Source organism: Erythrolamprus reginae, chromosome 1, assembly GCF_031021105.1.
Source record: "Erythrolamprus reginae isolate rEryReg1 chromosome 1, rEryReg1.hap1, whole genome shotgun sequence".
Classification (NCBI taxonomy): domain Eukaryota; kingdom Metazoa; phylum Chordata; class Lepidosauria; order Squamata; family Dipsadidae; genus Erythrolamprus; species Erythrolamprus reginae.
The window spans coordinates 100,046,333-100,066,269 of record NC_091950.1 but is presented as its reverse complement, the minus strand read 5'-3'; positions in this window follow the sequence as shown (position 1 = coordinate 100,066,269).

The window sequence follows — 19,937 nt, the reverse complement described above, 5'->3', positions numbered from 1 at the left end:
TGACACAGCAGCTACGAGACGGTTCTTTATTTTAGCTCTTTTTGCAAGTGACTACCAGCTGGAACGCATCTCAGCTGGGCAAAGGAAAACCGGCTCTATTTATACAGTTTTTCTTCCCGCTCAAAATGAGTTGTCAGCGCCTTAACCAATCAGGCGCAACCTATTAACATACTTTCCCTGGTAACAGTTTACACAGGCATAAACAGAGTATTCAACACCCCTCCCTTTCTAGAAAAAACAGATACAAATTACTCAGAGAGCCATGTGACGTAGTCGGCCAATCGGTGCGGTCTTTGCATGTTCCTTGCTGACCTGCGCAGTTCAGTTGGTTCTTCGCTGTCGGCAGAAGAGGAGGTCGGTCCATCGGTTCCTCCTCTGGCTTCTAAAGGCCCCGGCTGAGCTCTGGCCCCCAGAGTCGAGCAGGCTGGCACATCACCGACCTCTGCTGACGAAGATGGCTCCGTGGCGCTGGCCGAACAGCTTGGTGGCGGTAAGTCCAAATCTAATTCCATTACTGCTGGCGCTGCGTCGTTTACAATTGGATTTTCGGTGTGTACAATCAATTTTTTATCACTAGGCTCGGTTTCAGGGCACCTCCTTAAATGATCGATGTGCCTAGTCTATACTCGGCCATCGTTTAACAATATTACATAAGTTTTTGGTGCTTTTTGCTGTAACACGGTACCCTTAAGCCATTTAAGGCCTCTATCAAAATTCCTTGCAAATACACATTGTCCTATAAACATATGTCTTTCAGCATTTCCAGACATGTGATTATTCGTACAAAACATAGGGTGTAATCTATCTAAAGTTGACCTGAGTTTCCTGCCCATAAGAATTTCTGCAGGGCTTCTATTGGTTGTAGCATTGGGAGTTATGTGTTGTGCCAATAAGAATTCATCTAAATGCTCTTGCACCTCCCCAGGGCCAGCCCTTTTTAATGCCTCCTTGGCAACACGAACATATCTCTCTGCCAATCCGTTCGCCCATGGCGAAAAAGGAGAGATGAGGGCGTGCCTAATTCCTAATTGGTCTAGGAATAGTTCAAATTGTCTTGCAGTCAGTTGGGGCCCATTGTCAGATACCAATACATCTGGATACCCATGAGTGGTAAAGAGATGGCGCAAGGCTCGTATGGTTGCACATGTGGTAATATTATGCATAACAATGATCTCAACCCATTTTGAATATGCGTCAACCACTATTAAGAAATACTTAGATTCAATGGGACCAGCGAAATCTATGTGAATTCGGGACCATGGCCCTTTTGGTTGATCCCAATCCATGGGAGTGGTTTTAGGGGGTTTTGGCCTTGATTCTTGACAGGGGTCACACCTTGCCACCCACCTCTCAATTTCGGTATCAAGTCCTGGCCACCAAAGATGACCCCTCGCCAACCCCTTCATCCTTACTATGCCTGGATGACCCACATGCAACATATTTAACACTTTAGGCCTCAAAACTTCGGGAATTACTACCCGGTCTCCCCACAATAGGCAACCTTTAACATAAGAAAGTTCCAATCTCTTACTCTTAAATTCAGAAATGTCTTTCCCATTACACTCGGTATTCCATCCCCTTAGAACACAATTAACAACTTTCATGAGAACTGAGTCTTGTTTGGTATGTTCTGCCACTTCCTTGGCAGTTGTCAGGGGGTTATCATCTAATTCAATTAGTAATACGTCTGCAGAAGGGGCAGGGTCTTGTACCAGCTCAGGAATAGGGCATCTGCTAAGGCCATCCGCATGGTTTATGGTTGTTCCTCCCCTGTGAATAAGGTTATATTGGTACCCGGACAAAAAAATGGCCCATCTAATTAACCGCGGGGACATGAAGGGTGGAGTTGGTTTGTCTGGTGCTAGGAGTCCTAACAATGGTTTGTGATCTGTAACCAACTCAAAATGTCTACCAAAAATGTAATTATGGAACTTTTTAACTCCCGCTACCAATGCTAAAGCCTCCTTGTCCAGTTGACTGTAGTTCCTTTCTGTGCTGGACAGCGTTTTTGAGAAAAATGCTATAGGGGCCTCTGTGCCGTTAGGCAGCACATGAGCTAATACACTACCCACCCCATAGGGAGAAGCATCGCAAGTGAGATGTAGGGGGAGTAATGTACTGTACTGTAACACTACGCTTTTGGACGTTAAGAGGTTCTTTATTCGAGAAAAAGCTTTGCTTTCAATTCTCCCCCAATTCCATGGAACTTCTTTCTGAAGCAGCCGGTGTAGTGGTTCTGCTGCTGTGGCCTTCTGTCTCAAAAAAACAGAGTAGAAATTAAGTAGGCCTAAAAAAGCCTGCAATTCTGCCTTATTTTTGGGCTCTGGGGCCTCCTGTATTGCTCTGACCTTATCATTGGTGGGATGGATTCCTTCGCCATCTATTGTATAACCCAAAAATTGGACACTTCTTGTCCCCCAAACGCATTTACCAGGTTTAACCTTAAGACCCTTGTCTTGTAGCCTTGTTAGAACTTCCCTTATTCTTGAGTTTAGCTGGGTTTGATCCCTACCTGAAATTAGAATATCATCAAAGTAGGACATGGTTCCCTTGATTCCTGTTAATAAACGCTCCATGAGGCTCTGGAAAATCCCCGGGGCTACACTGACCCCAAATTGCAACCGGGTGCATCTAAAAGCCCCCCTATGGGTAACAATCGTTTGGGCTAACGAGGTTGGTTCATCTACAGGCAGTTGTTGGTATGCCTGAGCGAGGTCGATTTTTGCGAATACCTTTCCCTCCCCTAGGGAGTGGAGCAAGTGTTGTACAACAGGTATTGGGTAGGGATGATGTTTCAAGGCTCTATTTAAAGTTGATTTGTAGTCTGCGCAGACTCGCAAGGAACCGTCTTGTTTAAGAGGAGTTACTATTGGGGTTTCCCAGGGAGCTTGGTCGACTGGGACTAAAACGCCCTGATGGATGAGCTTATCCAATTCTATATCTAGTTTAGGGAGCAAAGGCAAGGGAACTCTTCATGGTTTGAGGCAGATAGGAGGCACACTAGGGTCAATGGAGAATGAAATTGGTGGCCCTTTATATGATCCCAGAGTAGGACTAAAGACGTCAGGAAATTCCCTGACGAAATCAGGAATAACAGTATGTGATAATTTATGAATGCCCGAGACCTGTATACCAAGGGGAGCCATCCACTCTAATCCTAAAAGTGAGTGAGTTGGACCTGACACTACTAACAAAGATTAGCTTTAAAACATTTGTGAATAATTGGAACAGTTAACATCCCCAGGACAGGTATCAACCCCCCTTGAAAATCCTTAATAATTACATTAGAATACATTAAATCATTTTGGTTAACATGTGGCATATACAATTTGACTTTTGACCAGGGCATAATACTATAGCTAGAACCAGTGTCCAGTTCCATCTGGCATGGTTGAGAATTAAAAAGTAAAGAAATGTTAATTTTGGATTTGTTGGCAGTTACAGTGTTATTAATGGAAATGTCCCGGTTACCTCTTAAGTAGTCGCGGTTAAAGTTGGAGTGATTGTTGCGGCCGGAAGGTTTGAATCCCCTGTTTTCGCGCAGCTACGAGACGGTTCTTTATTTTAGCTCTTTTTGCAAGTGACTACCAGCTGGAACGCGTCTCAGCTGGGCAAAGGAAAACCGGCTCTATTTATACAATTTTTCTTCCCGCTCAAAACGAGCTGTCAGCGCCTTAACCAATCAGGCGCAACCTATTAACATACTTTCCCTGGTAACAGTTTACACAGGCATAAACAGAGTATTCAACAGTGCTCTATTTTCTTTTATTGCTTCATGAGTCATGTGTCTCAAGTAAAGAACTATGAGACTTTACCAGAATGGCAAACAAATCCAGAAATCAATGATCAAACTGAACACCTGGATCTCTTGCAGTGAGAGTCACTTTGATTCTTAAAGTGACTTTCTGCTGATTGTCACTTAATTGTAAATTCCTGTTATCTGCTAGACTATTCACTCAAGTTATCAGGACCATTATTGAGTGAACCTGAACAGACATGCTTAGTTATCTTACTTGTTTATGTAAAACTTCATAGGAATATTGTTCATTTTTGTGTGTATGAGTTCAATATACTCAAGGATAGTCACCCCAAATTCTAGTCTATTTATATCTGAGCCTGATCATCTTCCTTGTATTGTATAGTAATCAAAGTACAGATTCCTGTAGTGGAGACCCCTTGACAGGGTGCTTTTGTGATTATAACAAGCAAACAAAAACAAGCTCCAGATAAAGTTTGGTGATTCATTTAATTTAATGGGATGATAGAATTCTTAATATGACATCTAGAATCCTTGCATTAGACCTGGCAACAGCTGTAGAGTCAAATTAACAATATACTGCATATCGCCCCCAAGTGACACTGAAATTTAGCTCTTTTACCAAAGTCTAGAAAACACAGACTAACTTAGTGGAATTGTGATGATTTACTGTGATTGTTTAGAAACCTCACAGAGCTTATTGCTTTTACTTGGAACTGACAAAACTGATCTTCAGAAATGGATTAGCAGCACTCTTACATGGAGAGCCAAAGAATAATGATAAGAGTGGATATCCATGTCTGCCTGTTTATGAAAGGGGTTCTAAACTCCAGGCCTTATTGAATCTACTGGGAATTTCGAATGACATCATGCAATTTCATATTACTTAGTCTTTGGATTCTGTTTTTATAGCCTATACATGGGAGATGTCATTTAAACTTTAATTTCCAGAGAGAGTCATGAAATATTCATTGAAATTTATTGCTAACCATTTATGATGTACCTTACCAATGAAGTGCTTGGCTTGCAAGCATATTGCATAAATAATCATTAATGACCTACTGGAGGCTTCTGAATTCATTGCATTTAAATATTGTTGTTGTTGTTGTTGTTGTTGTAGAATATTTTTCAGATAAATCTTGTGATGAATCCAAATGAAGATCACGAGAGCTTTATGAAAGGGAAATTTGGGGGTCTAGCATATACTGTATTTTCTGTATATTTGGAAAATGTGTCACTAAATACATTATTTGTTCAAATGATAAAAATAGTTCTTTCAAAAGCATGCAGTGTCTTAGAAGGGAAATGCTTCAAAATAGTAATTATCATTATGAGATTGATATCTTCTGAATAGGAAATTAAAAGTAAATTTCAGTTCCTTTGCTGTCTTCAAGTAAGCTTGCACCTGATTTCTTTGAAAGGCTGATGGAAAATTATTGTGGGTAACTTTTAGCACACTCCCAGTCAATCCCTACCTCTAGGCTAGTAAAATATAGTTTGGCATTTATTGATTAAACATCAGCAAACATAAAAAAGTTAACTGGCAAAAATGGAACAAAGGACAAGTAAAAGCAAGGCACAGAAAAATGTCAAAAAGAATTTACATCTATCTATATAGCTACATACCTATATCAAACACACTGGGTTCTTAAGAGACATTATAAGCAATATGTGGAAATAAGCACAGACAATCTAAAGGGAGTGACCTTCACTTAGTTCAGCTTTAACTCTTTAATATACATAATAGCAGCAGATTAGATAGGGAGAGTATGACACCAGGTGGTCTCTCCTCTACAGAAACAATATGATTATGGGGATAATGTATCAAAATGACATACTGATTTTAAGAACAGCTTGAAGGTGTAAGGAATGAGTTTGCATTGGGATGACACACAAAATTGTCTTTATAAGTAGCATTAATAATAACAATAAGTGCCAATCATATAAGCCAAATTGTTGTGTTAGGTAATGATTGTCTTGACCTTCTTTTTTTGAGTGCTTCCCTCATCCACCATCAAATGTAAATCAAACAACTCAGAATTGTTTTGATTATGATCTCAATGGTTCACTTTCAGAAATTTTATTACCAGAGTATTAATTTGGTAATGTTGCTAATTTTATTTCTACTACTTACATTTGGATTTTTTTTAACTTTCTATATTGCTGCGATGCCAAACCTATGGCACGCATGGCACAGGTGGCACTCAGCACCCTCTCTGTGGGCATAGGAGCTGTCACTCTAGTTCAGTTCCACAGTGCCAGCTGCTGGACTGTTTGCCATGCATGTGTAGAGGTGTATCTGGGTCACACACCTGTATGGGGGCAGGACGTGTGTGGAGGGCCAAGTACATGCATGGAGATGCATATGGGGGGCTGCATGCAGGGGTGGGCAGCAGGCAGGACTGCGTGGAACACAGTTCCACTGGCAGAAATGAAGCTGCATGAGCAGCTCCAGCTGATCAGTGGCAGTCACTTCCTGGATTACTGATCTCAGCTCAGCTCTCCTTTTTTCACCTGCTGCTGCTGCATCTGTGCTCCTTGCTTTTTTCCTCTTTCCTCCTTCCTGGCCTCGGACGAGCTTCCCTCTCTCCTGCCTTGCTCCCCTCCAGCTTCATGCAGCCACCTCCCACCTGATGAGCAAGCAGAAGGTGTGGATGGAAGCAGTGCTGGCAGCATTTATGCTTCCGGCAAGACCTGTTCACCTAGCAACCCAGCCTGAGATTGGGTGGGGCAACCCAGAAAGGAGAGCTTCGGAAATGTGAAGCAAATTGTCACCCCAGCGAGTGACACTGGTAAGGGTTGTAAGTCGAGGACTTAACAGTTCACTTGGACGATGATGATCGTTCAAGCCATTTCCACCTGGTCACATGGCCAGCAAGCCACTCCTACCCAACCACACCCACAAAATAAGCCACACCCACAGTGTGGCAGTAAAAACTTTGGCTGCCCATACATATTTGGGGGGGGGGAAGCATTAGTGGTCATCCTGGCTTGCATCGTTCAATTACTAACATAGCAAATTTGCATTTAGTAGTGTTTCCCCTTTTCTGCCATTATGGAGCCATATTAACATGGTCTTCCTGATTTAGGCATATACTGTACAGCTGCATATTTATGTATATTCTTTTACAAAATACATATTTTGGGTTGACTAATATATAACTGGCAAAAAGTCTGTAACAAAAATATAAGTTCTAAATTCTCCAAATTAAGCCATATATTTAAAATATATTCACATTTGGATTGGGTATTTCAAAGCCAGTGAAATCCACAAAACTTTATTGGCCTTTCAATAGTATTTTTTTTTGCATCAGAATTCATTATACTAAAGAAACCTAGACATCTCCTAAGGATATTACTTCACTATTCAAAACAAAAAATATTAACCTAGTAACAGTCTCTCTTTTTTTTGATAACGACAAGTTTATTTAATTTTTATAAAATTCTTTATAAAAAGCCTACTCTATCTTATATAGATTACATTTTATGGGGCTTTTAAAAACACTGAGAGAGCTGTAAATCTTAGATGGTAATTCTATGAAGAGCCTAATCACATTTTTGATAATTTATCACCACCATCTTGTTAAACAAATTAAAAATGACATGTCCGAATAATTTTGAAAATGTCATTCAAAAGCATACACTCATACAGATATCCTTTTCCAACACACAGGCTGATGGAATTATAGTTAGGAATACTAAGTTATTTAAAATCTGTGGCTATTAGAAAGATTTATGCTTCAGAAAGAAAGATCAAACTACATACTGTATGAAGATGTATCTGTTGGTATTTTATGCCCTTCATATAGCACTTGTAAAAAGGTGATTGGGAAGAAAGAGTAGCTAGAGAAAGGGAAAACATTGGGATTTATTCTAAACTGGAAAAGGAAGGAAAAACAATATTATATTCTAATTCTCCTGCCAGTCTCCATACTATTTCTCTATTTATGTTCCTGTTCCATGTACATTTATTCAGTCCTCTCTGGTTACTACTCTTCAATGGGGATTAAAGTTTCCAATCTCCAAAACTTGATCTATTTCCTAGATACATTTTGCCCTCCACAATTAATATCTGTATATATTTGAATAAAGTCTCGTGGAAAGGACCACCTAGTAGGGCTGAAGATCCCATGAATGCTGAGATGATAATTATTTGTATTTATTTATTAAGTTTATATGCAGCCCATCACACTGATAAGATGACTAAGTTTTTTGATATACATTCCACATCACATAAATTGCATCAAATTCCTTTTTTTAACTATACAAATATCTTGAGAACCAGAAATGTAGGAACTACATAGGTGGCAGTGGTTAGAGTGCAGTACTGCAGGCTACTTCTGCTGACTGCCTGAATTTTGACAATTCCAATCTCACCAGGCTCAAGTTTGACTCAGCCTTCCATCCTTCCAAGGTGGGTAAAATAAAGACAGCATGCTGACTCTGTAAATTGCTTAGAGAGGGCTGTAAAGCACTGTAAAGCAGTAAGGTAAAGATAAAGGTTCCTCTGCACATGCATGCTAGTTGTTTCTGGCTCTAGGGGCAGTGCTCATCTCCATTTCTAAGATGAAGAATCAGTGCTGTCCCAAAACATCTCAGTGGTCATGTAGCCTGCATAATTAAATGCCGAAGGCACATGGAGCACTGTTACCTTCCCACCAAAGTTGTCCCTATTTTTCTACTTGCATTTTTTATGTCCCTTCAGACTGCTAGGTTGGCAGAAGCTGGGACAAGTAAGAGGAGCTCACTCCTTTACGTGATGCTAGGAATTTGAATCACTGAACTGTCGACCTCCTGACTGACAAGCTCAGAATCTTAGTCACCCTGGGCAGGCTCAGCCACTCACCGGACTCCCCCTTCCCACTGGGCGTGTGAGTGCTTCTGGTGAGGAGGAAGAGAAGTGTGGTGGGAGGAGGCTTAGTGGCTGTCAGAGAGCAGAGCACTTCATAGCTGTGTCAAGGGTGTCAAGCCTTCTCACTCACAATTTCTTCACCTGAGGGCATCCCTGGCAGCCGCTTTCTGCAGTTCAGGATGTCCATGCTCTTCCCACTGCTGCTCAGAATCCTTGATGCATGACAAGGGTTTCATTCACAGCCTGCAAGCTCAGGGTGGCAAGCAGCTGAGCAAGCAAGCCAGCAATCTGCTGGCTGCATCTAATCTGCAGTTTACTCATGAGCATCATTGGCCTTTCTCCCTGTCTATTTTTGGCAATTATTTTGCTTCTGCACATGCACAGAAGCAAAAAAATAGCAAAAATCAATGAAATCTCTTGAGCACAAATGAGATTTTGGCTATTTTCATGGGTATTTTTGCTTCCATGCATGCACATAAGCAAAACCCCCAGCAATTTTCACCTGAAATCTTTTGGTCGTGCCATTCCCGGACCATTTCCATCACCTGGATGGCATCCCCTCCCCCCCCCATGACTGGAACTGACCTAGATCATTAATAAAGGATATATTTTTTCAATCATGAAAGAAAATGTAATGCTGTAGACATACCCCATACATTTAACTTATTATAACATATAACATTTCATTACTGAATATTCATTATATGGAAAAGGAGATGCCAGATGTTCAAGTTGGCTTTACAAAAAGCCAATTATCACAATACAGTATTACTAAGGCACTTTGGATAATTGAGAAAGCCAAAGGGTATCAAAAAGAAGTCAATATATATTGATTACATAAAGGCTTCAATTGTGTTAATCATATGAAACTGTGATATCATTGACACAATTGTCAATGTTGCAATGTGTTTGGAACATTTCATTGTCCTCGTGAGAAACCTCTACACGTGTTAATCACAGTCCAGATGAAACATGTACAATGGCTCCTGGGTATCAAATGTTTGGTCTAACCTCTATAGCAAAGAAGTGAGATAATAGCAATAGCGTTTAGACTTATATACCATTTCATAGTTCTTTAAAGCCCTCTCAAAGTGATTTACAGAATTAGCATATTGCTTTTGACAATCTGGGTCCTCATTTTACTTATCTCAGAAGGATGGAAATCTGAGTCAACTTTGAGTCATTCAGAATTGAGCTTTTCGAATGAGCAGTGAGTTAGCCTGCAGTACTGCATTCTAACCATTGCGCCATCATGATCTTACACAGATAAAGCTGTATATTTATTCAACCTACCTACTAAATATATGCTGAGGAAAGTTGGATTTAAAATTGGAAAAAAACACATCAATAAGCTTCTCTGTGCTAGTAACACTACTCTGATGGCTGAAAAGTGCAAATTATCTACTAGTTGTAACAATGAAAGTCAAGGGGCAGAGTAAAAAGAAAGATAAAAAAATAAATATGAAGAAGACCAAACAACAGGAATAACAAAAAAATTTTTTTGAAATTGACATTGATGATATTAAAGTGGTAGCTAATTTCTGCTTATTAGGATCAACTGTCACAGTAAAGAAACCAACAATTAAGAAATACACTACATCAGCATTAGCAGAGTGACAATGAAGGTCTTCAAAAAGATATTCAGATGCCACAATTGTTTCTACACACAAAAAGCAGAATGATGTAGACAGTGGCATTCCCTGTGACTATCTATGGAAATAAGTTTGACCATGAAAAAGCAGGAAAGAAATATTGATGCTGTTTAGCTTGGTGTTGAAGAAGAGAATGCCATGAATATCTCCACCCAGCGGTGGGCTACAAGCCGAAACACTAAATTGCGCTCACCGCTGCGGCTCATAAGTTCTTGTGGGACCAGCGTGATTTTGCTGCTGCACCTGTGGAGGTAGCAAAATTGCGCACGGAGCCGCAGATAAAACCTCGCCGAAACACAGGTGCAATTTTTCTACCTTCACAGATGCAGCAGCAAAATCACGCTGGTCCCACAAGAACTTATGAGCCGTGGCGGCGAGCGCAATTTAGCATTCCGGGTCATAGCCCAAAAGGAAAGAAATAGAGAATCAAACAAGTAAGCATAGAATTCACCTTCAAAGCAAAAAATGATCAGAGTCAAATGTGATAATGCTTAACTCTTTGGAAAAGCCCCTCATGCTGGGAAATGTGGAAGGAATTAAAAAAAATACTTTATTGTCATTGTACGTATATACACGGTATACCCATACAACAAACAGAATAGAATAGAATAGAATGGAGTGGAGTGGAGTGGAGTGAAGTGGAGTGAAGTGGAATGGAATGGAATGGAATGGAATGGAATAGAATAGAATAGAATAGAATAGAATAGAATAGAATAGAATAGAATAGCAAAGTTGGAAGGGATCTTGGAGATCTTCTAGTCCAACCCCTGGTTACGCAGGATTCCTTACACCGCTACTAGACAAATTGTTATCTAATCTCTTCTTAAAATCTTCCAGTGTTGGAACACTCACAACGTCTTGAGGCAAGCTGTCCCACTGTTTAATTGTTGTCAGGAAAATCTTCCTTAGTTCTAAGTTGCTTCTCTCCTTAATTAGTTTCCACCCATTCCTTCTTGTTTTACCTTCAAGTGCTTTGGAGAATAGTTTGACTCCCTATTCTTTGTGAAAACTCCTGAGATATTGGAAGACTGCTATCACGTCACCCCTAATCCTTCTTTTCATAAGACTAGACATATCCAGTTCCAGCAACTGTTCTTTATATGTTTTAGCATTGAGTCCCTTAATCATCTTTGTTGCTCTTCTCTTCACTCTTTCTAGAGTCTCAACATCTTTTTTACATCGTAAAAATAACATCCTAACCTCATATATAAACTGAATAAACAAATTCTCACAGCCAACCCCCACTCAGTAAAAGACCTTGGAATACTAATATCAAATGACCTAAGTGCTAAAGCCCACTGCAACAATATCGCCAAAAAGGCTTCTAGAGTTGTTAACCTGATCTACGTAGCTTCTGCTCCAGCAATCTCACACTACTCACAAGAGCCTACAAAACTTTTGCCAGACCCATCCTTGAATACAGCTCATCTGTCTGGAATCCATACCACATCTCAGACATCAACACCCTTGAAAACGTCCAAAGATACTTCACCAGAAGAGCCTTTCACTCCTCCACTCGAAACAGAATACCCTACGAAAATAGATAACAATCCTGGGTCTAGAAAGCTTAGAACTACAATGCCTAAAACACGATTTAAGTATTGCCCACAAGATCATATGCTGCAACGTCCTACCTGTCAATTACTACTTCAGCTTCAACCGCAACAACACAAGAGCACGCAACAGATTCAAACTTAATATTAACCGCTACAAACTTGACTGTAAAAAATATGACTTTAACAATCGAGTCGTCGAAGCGTGGAACTCATTACCAGACTCAATAGTGTCAACCCCTAACCCCCAACATTTCTCCCTTAGACTATCCACGATTGACCTCTCCAGGTTCCTAAGAGGTCAGTAAGGGGCAAACATAAGTGCACTAGTATGCCTTTCGTCCCTTGTCTAATTGTCTTTCCTTCATCTCATATATAATATATATTTTCTTCCTTTCATATATCTTCTCCTCTATTTTATATTATTCTTTATATATATTACCTCATGTCTATTCTCTTCTATGTGTTGTGTATTGGACAAAATAAATAAATAAAATAAATAAAAAATAAAATTGTGGCGACCAAAGTTGGCTTCAGTATTCCAAGTGTGACCTTATCAAGGCATTATAAAATTATATTAATGTGATCTTGATTCTATCTCTCTGTTTATGCAACCTAGAACTGGGTTGGCTTTTTTTGGCAGCTGCAGTGCAATGCTGACACATATTTAATTGATTGTCCACTAGGACTCCAAGATCCCTCTCATAGTCACCACTATTGAGTAAAGTATCATATGTACTGTACCTGTACATTTTGTTTTTCTTGCCTAAATGTAGAACCTTACTTTTTTCAAATGTATGCTAGATTTCCAGAGAAGGGAGCTGAAATTAGCAATTTTATTTATATTGTGTGTATTTTTGTTTCCTCTCTGTAATTGCCACTAATTCATTAAACTAGAAGGTTAACTAAATGAAAGAATCATTTATAATTATCATAGTAGTGTTATACTTAATACATTAACTTGTAATTATCCTGAATTGGTACATGTGCGTATAACTTTTGCAAAATTCTAACAGAAGGTTAATTCTATGAATTGCACTTTCAGATGATCTTATAACTGTAATTTAAGTACAGTGTAATTGCAATTCTTACACTGTGAAGTAGCTATTTTATATTAACAAGCAGTAACAAATAATAATGGGAGAGAATCATTAAAACTGCCCAGAATATCATTGGGCTCCAGCTATTAGCCTGGATGATATCTTTGCATCTCACTGTTTTAGGAAGTTGCACAACATTCTAAGAGACTCTTCTCATCCTGTTTATAAGCTTTTTGAATTGTTGCCTTCTGGCAGAATATACAGAACAATTAAAACACGGGCCATATTTTTTCTGAATAGCTTTTATCCCAGAACTATAATTGCACAATGATAAACTAAAGGTTCACCACCAGTGAGCTGTTGGGCAGTATTACTTGGTCCATTTGGGTGAATCAGGCTGGGAGATTTGTGGTGGTGGGTGTTTTGGGGATCATTATGTGTGTTGGGCATGGTCTTTGGGCATTATGTGAATTTTGTTGTATCGGTATACTGTGTATATATGTACAATGACAATAATAAACTAATTTATTTATTTATATCATCAATCACCACCTTGGTCAGTTTGATGTAGTAGTGATAATGCTGGACTAGAAGGCAGGAGATTTAAGTTCCTGTTCTCCCTGAGGTATGAGAGTCAGCTGGGACACTTTGGGCAAGTCTTTCTCTCTGTGTGTCTGTCTATCTGTTCGTCTCTCTTAGGAAAAGTTGTTACTCCAAGACAATGGAAAGTCTCTCTCCCTCTCCCTCTCCCTCCCTCTCTCTCCCCCATGTATCTTTTTAGTTGTTGTTGTGGAATAATAGGATGAATTAACCTTTTGCTTAAATTGCAGAAAAATAAAGACAGGATAAAAATAAAATAACGCATCTACTGTTGAGTACATTGGTTTATGTAATCTATTAATCTAAAGCACAATGTTGATGGTTATATAAAAAACATTAAATCCCAAGGTTTTTCAAGGAGAATCTTGACATGGAAAAATACTACCAGTAAACCTTCTTCTTGAATGAGCCTTCCTCTATACTACTACTGCTGCCACACTTTATTTCTGACTCTGGAGAGGAAGTAATTATTATAATTTATAAAGGAATAGAATGGATTCATTAGATAAACCTTCATTTCCATTCTTTATTCACTACCTCTCTTATTTCCACTGGTTGCAAAATGGGTTCAGAAATCCATTTGAACTTTCCTACAAAAATGTGGATTTAATAACAAGCATCTTAAAAATATTTCTGATAAAAATGCCATTTGACCACCAGAACATAATATATAATATTTATTGGAATAACAATAATATAGTTTGAAACTTTCTTATTGACAAAATGTTTCTAATGAAAATTTCATTGGACTACCATAGCATGATATATAATCTTTATCAGAATAGTAATAAAATGGTTTGAAAAGATGAAAAACCCAGGGATCAAAGTCAAAAAACCCTTGCTCCAAACAGAAGCAATCTAGAAGAATGCTATAAACTACAGACTCCAAGTAGAGAGAATTATGATGAATGCATAAATAAAATACATTGATTGCATTCTGATTTTGGGAGGGGGGAAGGAGTGGATCCACTGTCTCTTAACTGGAGAGAGACATATGAACCAAAAGCAAACATCTTAAATACAGAAAAGAAAGGGAGTTAAAGGTTGCAGCCATTGGGTTGGTCGGAGAAGGTAAACAAGGAGGATGTAGCATTTATACTGGTTAGCCAACAAACCTGTAGCAGAAATTTGCCTGCCTGATAACTTCAATTTATAAAGTGCCAAAAGGAACCCCATCTGTGATATGCTGCTGCAGGGTATTATTAACACTAGAATTATCTTGCACTTTAAGTGGAAATCGCTTGCTTGTTTCCATTGCACTTAATGAAGCAGACCAATATTTTTGTTACAAACATAGTGCTCCCAGAATACCTAACTCCAACCTCAGTAGTTTATATTATTTATCTTCAGCATCTCTGTTGAGTTGCTAAGTTCTGAAATCATAAGCGTTTCTTGTTTAGAAGCCCATTTATGCACACATGGCAGGTGCTAAATGGACTTTGGCCTAGTAGACACACTTTGGATAATGAAAATGTTGACAATTACAACCAAATAGCTTATTTGTGGCAAAGAAAAAGGTTGATGTAAAGGGCCATTTAAATGCTGTGTGGATCTGCCTTTCGCCACCTTCACTGCTAGAGCATTTATTATTTCATTATTACATTGTCACTTACTTATCTTCCACATAGAAACAGATGAGGATGTGATGGAATTAAGAAAAAAAATGTGGTATTGTTTATCTTAAGCTAGAGAAGCTTTGTTGAAAGTAAGTCTCCTAGCAGGAAAACATAGGACATTCTATGAGCTATTCCAGAAAAGTAAAAAAGGAAAGACGTCTTCATCGCCCATCTTTCTTGTTTGATTCCTGATTACTATTCTGCCAGGGTCTCTGATAGGAACCTCCCGAAAATTCAAGGGTACAAATTTCAGACACACACACATTTGAAAATTCAAAACACTGTTCTTTATCACAAAATTCAAAATAAGCAAAGCACTCCTTTTGTATTGCAAATAGCACTCTTCCCAAAACAACCAAATAGTCTGTACAGTTTTCCTTAAGCAGTCATTAAGTACTTTGCTAGCAGCTGTGAAGAAACTTCACACCCCTTTTTCTTCCAACAAAGTGAGACACACACACACATTGCTCTGCATTGGTTTCAAAGTCCAGCAACACAAGATTCCTGATGAACTCTGATCAGATATTCTTCTACAACGGCCAAACCCACATGCTGCTATTTATAGCAGCAGCCCTAATTACTGGAGCCCCACCTAAATACAGGTGGCCTCCCTTATTTCCTGTAATATGTTCTTATTTGGTCTCTTCTACGCATAATTCTGCGCTTGCGTGGGTCCAAAATGTCATCATCTGAATCAACGGAAGATAAGGGAGAGTGACTGCCTGTGCTGTGTTCCAAGCCTTCCTCTGCTGAGTCACTCCCACCTTCTTCTTCGTCCGAGGAAACTAAACTCTGAACTGATTCTGTCGGCAATAACACAGACCTGTTACATGTTGAATTTTCCCCTGCATCCACCTCCTCATTCCCTGGGGCAGGAGCTGGGCCAGAGCCAACCACAACAATTACATAGGCACATCCATGCAATTTTCTACATGTGCAGAAGCAAAGGTCAGCTAGTTCCTGCTTCTTGAAATGTGTTGCTCCAAAATCAGATGATTATAAACACTGCTGTATGTCAATGTCTCTCTTATAATGGTATACAGTCAAATCAGCTATAATCTTCCCTACTTCAGGGGACTACCAATAGCTAGAAATCACCTATTAATGTTGGATGGGCAGAGTGATAAGATTAAAAAGGACTTCACTGTAGGTTCTCCTGAGAGCAAATCTGGATGTTTCATTTCCAACTAAATGGCAGCATTGTAGGGACCTATAAAGGCAAATAGAAATGAACCCCATCCCAAGGAAAAAAAACCCAACTCTCTCTGAATTTGGAAGATTAAGTGGGCTCCCTGATGAAAACCAAAATGTTGAAATATTTAATGCAGTTCCTGGTTTAAATCAATGTAAAGGGAGACACACAAGAACTTTGGCATTGGATTCTTGGTTATTGCAAAACAAATTATGTCAATTAAAGTGACTTGTCAAGCTGCATTAATTGCAATGCATGAATAGTATGCTAAGTATCAAATACATTATTCAGGCTGGATCTGAATTATTTTTTCTTCCAATTTTTGTGTAAAAGAACCTTACAGATGAACCAGTATAACTTCTCATTAAAGGATCTGATTCAGATGGAAAGCAAGATGAATTTCATTCATTAAAGTATTATTTTCTCTTCCCCACTGAGCTGCAAATCTAAGAGGAATGTGAAATTGACTGCTGCTAGGCTCATTGATAAGATCCCTAAGCCGAGTTGAAGGGAAAAGCTACAATCACTACCTTTTATACTATTCAGATAATAATTCTTAATGAATCAGTTGCCCAAGCCTTTCACTTCTTGAATCAACATTATGGTACTAAATATGCAAGATAGATCACATTAAGCTAATACCAAATGCCATTTTAGAATTGGTGTAATAGATTTTGTTCTCCATATAGTTATGTCTTTGTCTTTCATAGCCAGGCTTTTATTAAAGATAACTAGCTCAATCAATAAGCAAGAAATTTCTTCCAAAATTAATTTCATAATTCAAAATGAAACTTTTGATCAGCCATGGCCTGTCTGAGCATTGCCTCAATTATTCTTGCTTTGTTTTCAGTTCTATTACAGGATTTGAATAAGATCATCAATTTGGGCTTCAACTCCTCCCCACTAGACTCAGCACAGGTTGGCAATTGACTTCTAGTTGCTATAGATTAGAAGGAACTGGTTGTCACCTTTAAGGCTGTACATGGCTGCAGACCTGATGATCTGTAGGATTGCCTTCTCCAGTATTCATTTGCCTATTTAATCAAATCAAAAACAGAATCAATGCCTTCCCAATTCCATCTATTTGAGTAGTGCTGGGACCTAGAAAGTAAACATTATTGCCACTCCTATGGTTTGGAACTCTTATGGTGATCTACTTTACCACTTGCACCTTGGATTTCAGAAGAGCAGATTTAATATTCTCCACCTTCCCGAAGAGAAAAGTATGCTGTAATTGTTAGCATGCACTAGTGGACACATGGCTTCGAATGTTTCCCTTTGTCACTTATGACATTGTGGGGGTTTGGGTTTTTTTTAAGAATTTTATTTTAGTAGAATTTTTAATGAGGTTGTTATTTTCTTAGAGTCCTTGGGAATGTATGATGTGTAAAAAAACAAGTAAAATAAGTAAGTAAACAAACAAACAAATTTGTGGCATACAAATAAACAAGTGACATAAATATAACACCTAGACATTTTTATGCAAACTTTATAAACATCTCTTTGTAAAAAAATCTCTTGACAGGTTCATCAACTGAACTTGGGTTGTGGCAAAAATGAGAAATTGAGAAAAAATGAAACTGATATATTTATTTGTATATTACTTCTGCATTCTCCCTGGCTGCGGTTATCAGTCTAGTGATGAGCAAACTATATATTTATCCAAGTAATCATCAAAGGTGCAACTTCTCTCATTAGAGTTTGAAATAATAACTCAGAAAAGGACTTAATTTCTTGGAGCAAGTCAAAACTCATTAGTGCATTAAGATAGATTGGGCTGTCAATCTCTGATCATTTCCAATAACTGCATAATTATGCAGGGGTGGGCATAAGCGCACCAGTGTGCCTGCCATTCCTGTCCAAGTGTTCCCTTTTACTTGTACCCTTCTTATATATATATATCAATAATGTTTTACCTATGTATATTAGCAAACATGTGCTTGACAAAATAAATAAATAATACTTTAATTATACAATTGCTTTTTGGCTTTGTGAAGAATGTATCAATATAAAATGAACTATTGTTCAAAGTTTTAAATGTCAGCTACAAGCAAAATCATTCCTCAAACCAAACAATAAAAGCTTTCAGCAGACAGGATGTAGTTTCTTTAAAATACTAATTATAGTGAATTAAAAGACTAAAATGCTAGTAATTATTTTTTTAATTTCAAGAGAGATGTTTACAAAGCATAGTTTAATGGGTAATATAGTACTTCAAATGATTACTAATGTTGTCATTTTGTCTGACTTAATTTTAATTAGTATAAATCACATTGTCATAATTGCTAATTACCATTCTATTTTTTGCAAAATATTAAGTTCGCCTCATACATTTACCAATTTTCCAACTAAATAATTCCTTTTGGACAGTCTGCTTATCAACTCATCACTTAGAAACTTTATATTTACCACATCTTAAGGGAAAATATACCCACATTGTTGAAGGTCAAATATTCTGATATGCTTTTGAAAATTTTCATAATATAAAATTTACATTTCTTGCAACTTGTTCTTTTCATCGATTATTGATTGCTTTATTAATTGTCAGGTATCACCATCATTATTTATATTAAGTTAATTGATTAATGTCCTACCTCTCTGAGCTTAAATGGATTATAAACTGTGGTGCTTAAAATAGTATCTTTTGAAATCAACGCTCAAGCAATGTATGCAAAAATATGCATACTTTAGGACATTAAACGGCACATTTAGAGATGTTTCTGAATATGTTTAACAATTTGCAATTCAATCCAATGCTGTGGATGGATAATAAAGATTCCATGTTTGATAACATGAATTGCATTTCTTGCATTGCCATGCATAGGCAATGCAAGATATCCATCAATCAGTGATTCCCAATAAAAAGTTCTCAGAACAAGTGACTAACTTGCTTAGGACATATATCAGAAGGACAGTGGACAGGATTTAGCCTTAACCTGCAATCCAAAAGACTGGGTAGGTTGGCAAAATAATAATAATCCCTGGCCACTATATTTATTTATGCCTGCAAAAATCTAGATTGGCTTTCATGGCAGACAAACTCTTTCACGATGAGTAGAATTCCTGGTTTACTTTGTTACATTAGGACACCTGAAAATGCTACTGCTTGTTGTGGTTGGCACTGGCCCAGCTCCTGCCCCAGGGAATGGGGAGGTGGATGCAGGAGAAAATTCAACATGTCACAGGCCTGTGTTATTGCGGACAGAATCAGTTCAGAGTTAGTTTCCTCGGACGAAGAAGAAGGTGGGAGTGACTCGGCAGAGGAGGGCTTGGCACACACCCCAGGCAGTCAATCTCCCTTATCTTCCATTGATTCAGATGATGACATTTTGGACCCACGCAAACACAGAATTATGCGTAGAAGAGATCAAGTAAGAACACATTACAGGAAATAGGAAGGCCACCTGTGTTTGGGTGGGGTTCCAGTAATTAGGGCTGCTGCTATAAATAGCAGCATGTGGGTTTGGCCGTTGTGGAAGAATATCTGATCGGAGTTCGTCAGGAATCTTGTGTTGCTGGACTTTGTTGCTTTTTCATGCCTTTGAAATCAAAGCAGAGCAATGTGTGTGTGTGTGTGTCTCACTTCGTTGGAAGAAGAAGGGGTGTGAAGTTTCTTCACAGCTGCTAGCTAAGTACTTAATGACTGCTTAAGGGAAATTGTACAGACTACCTGGT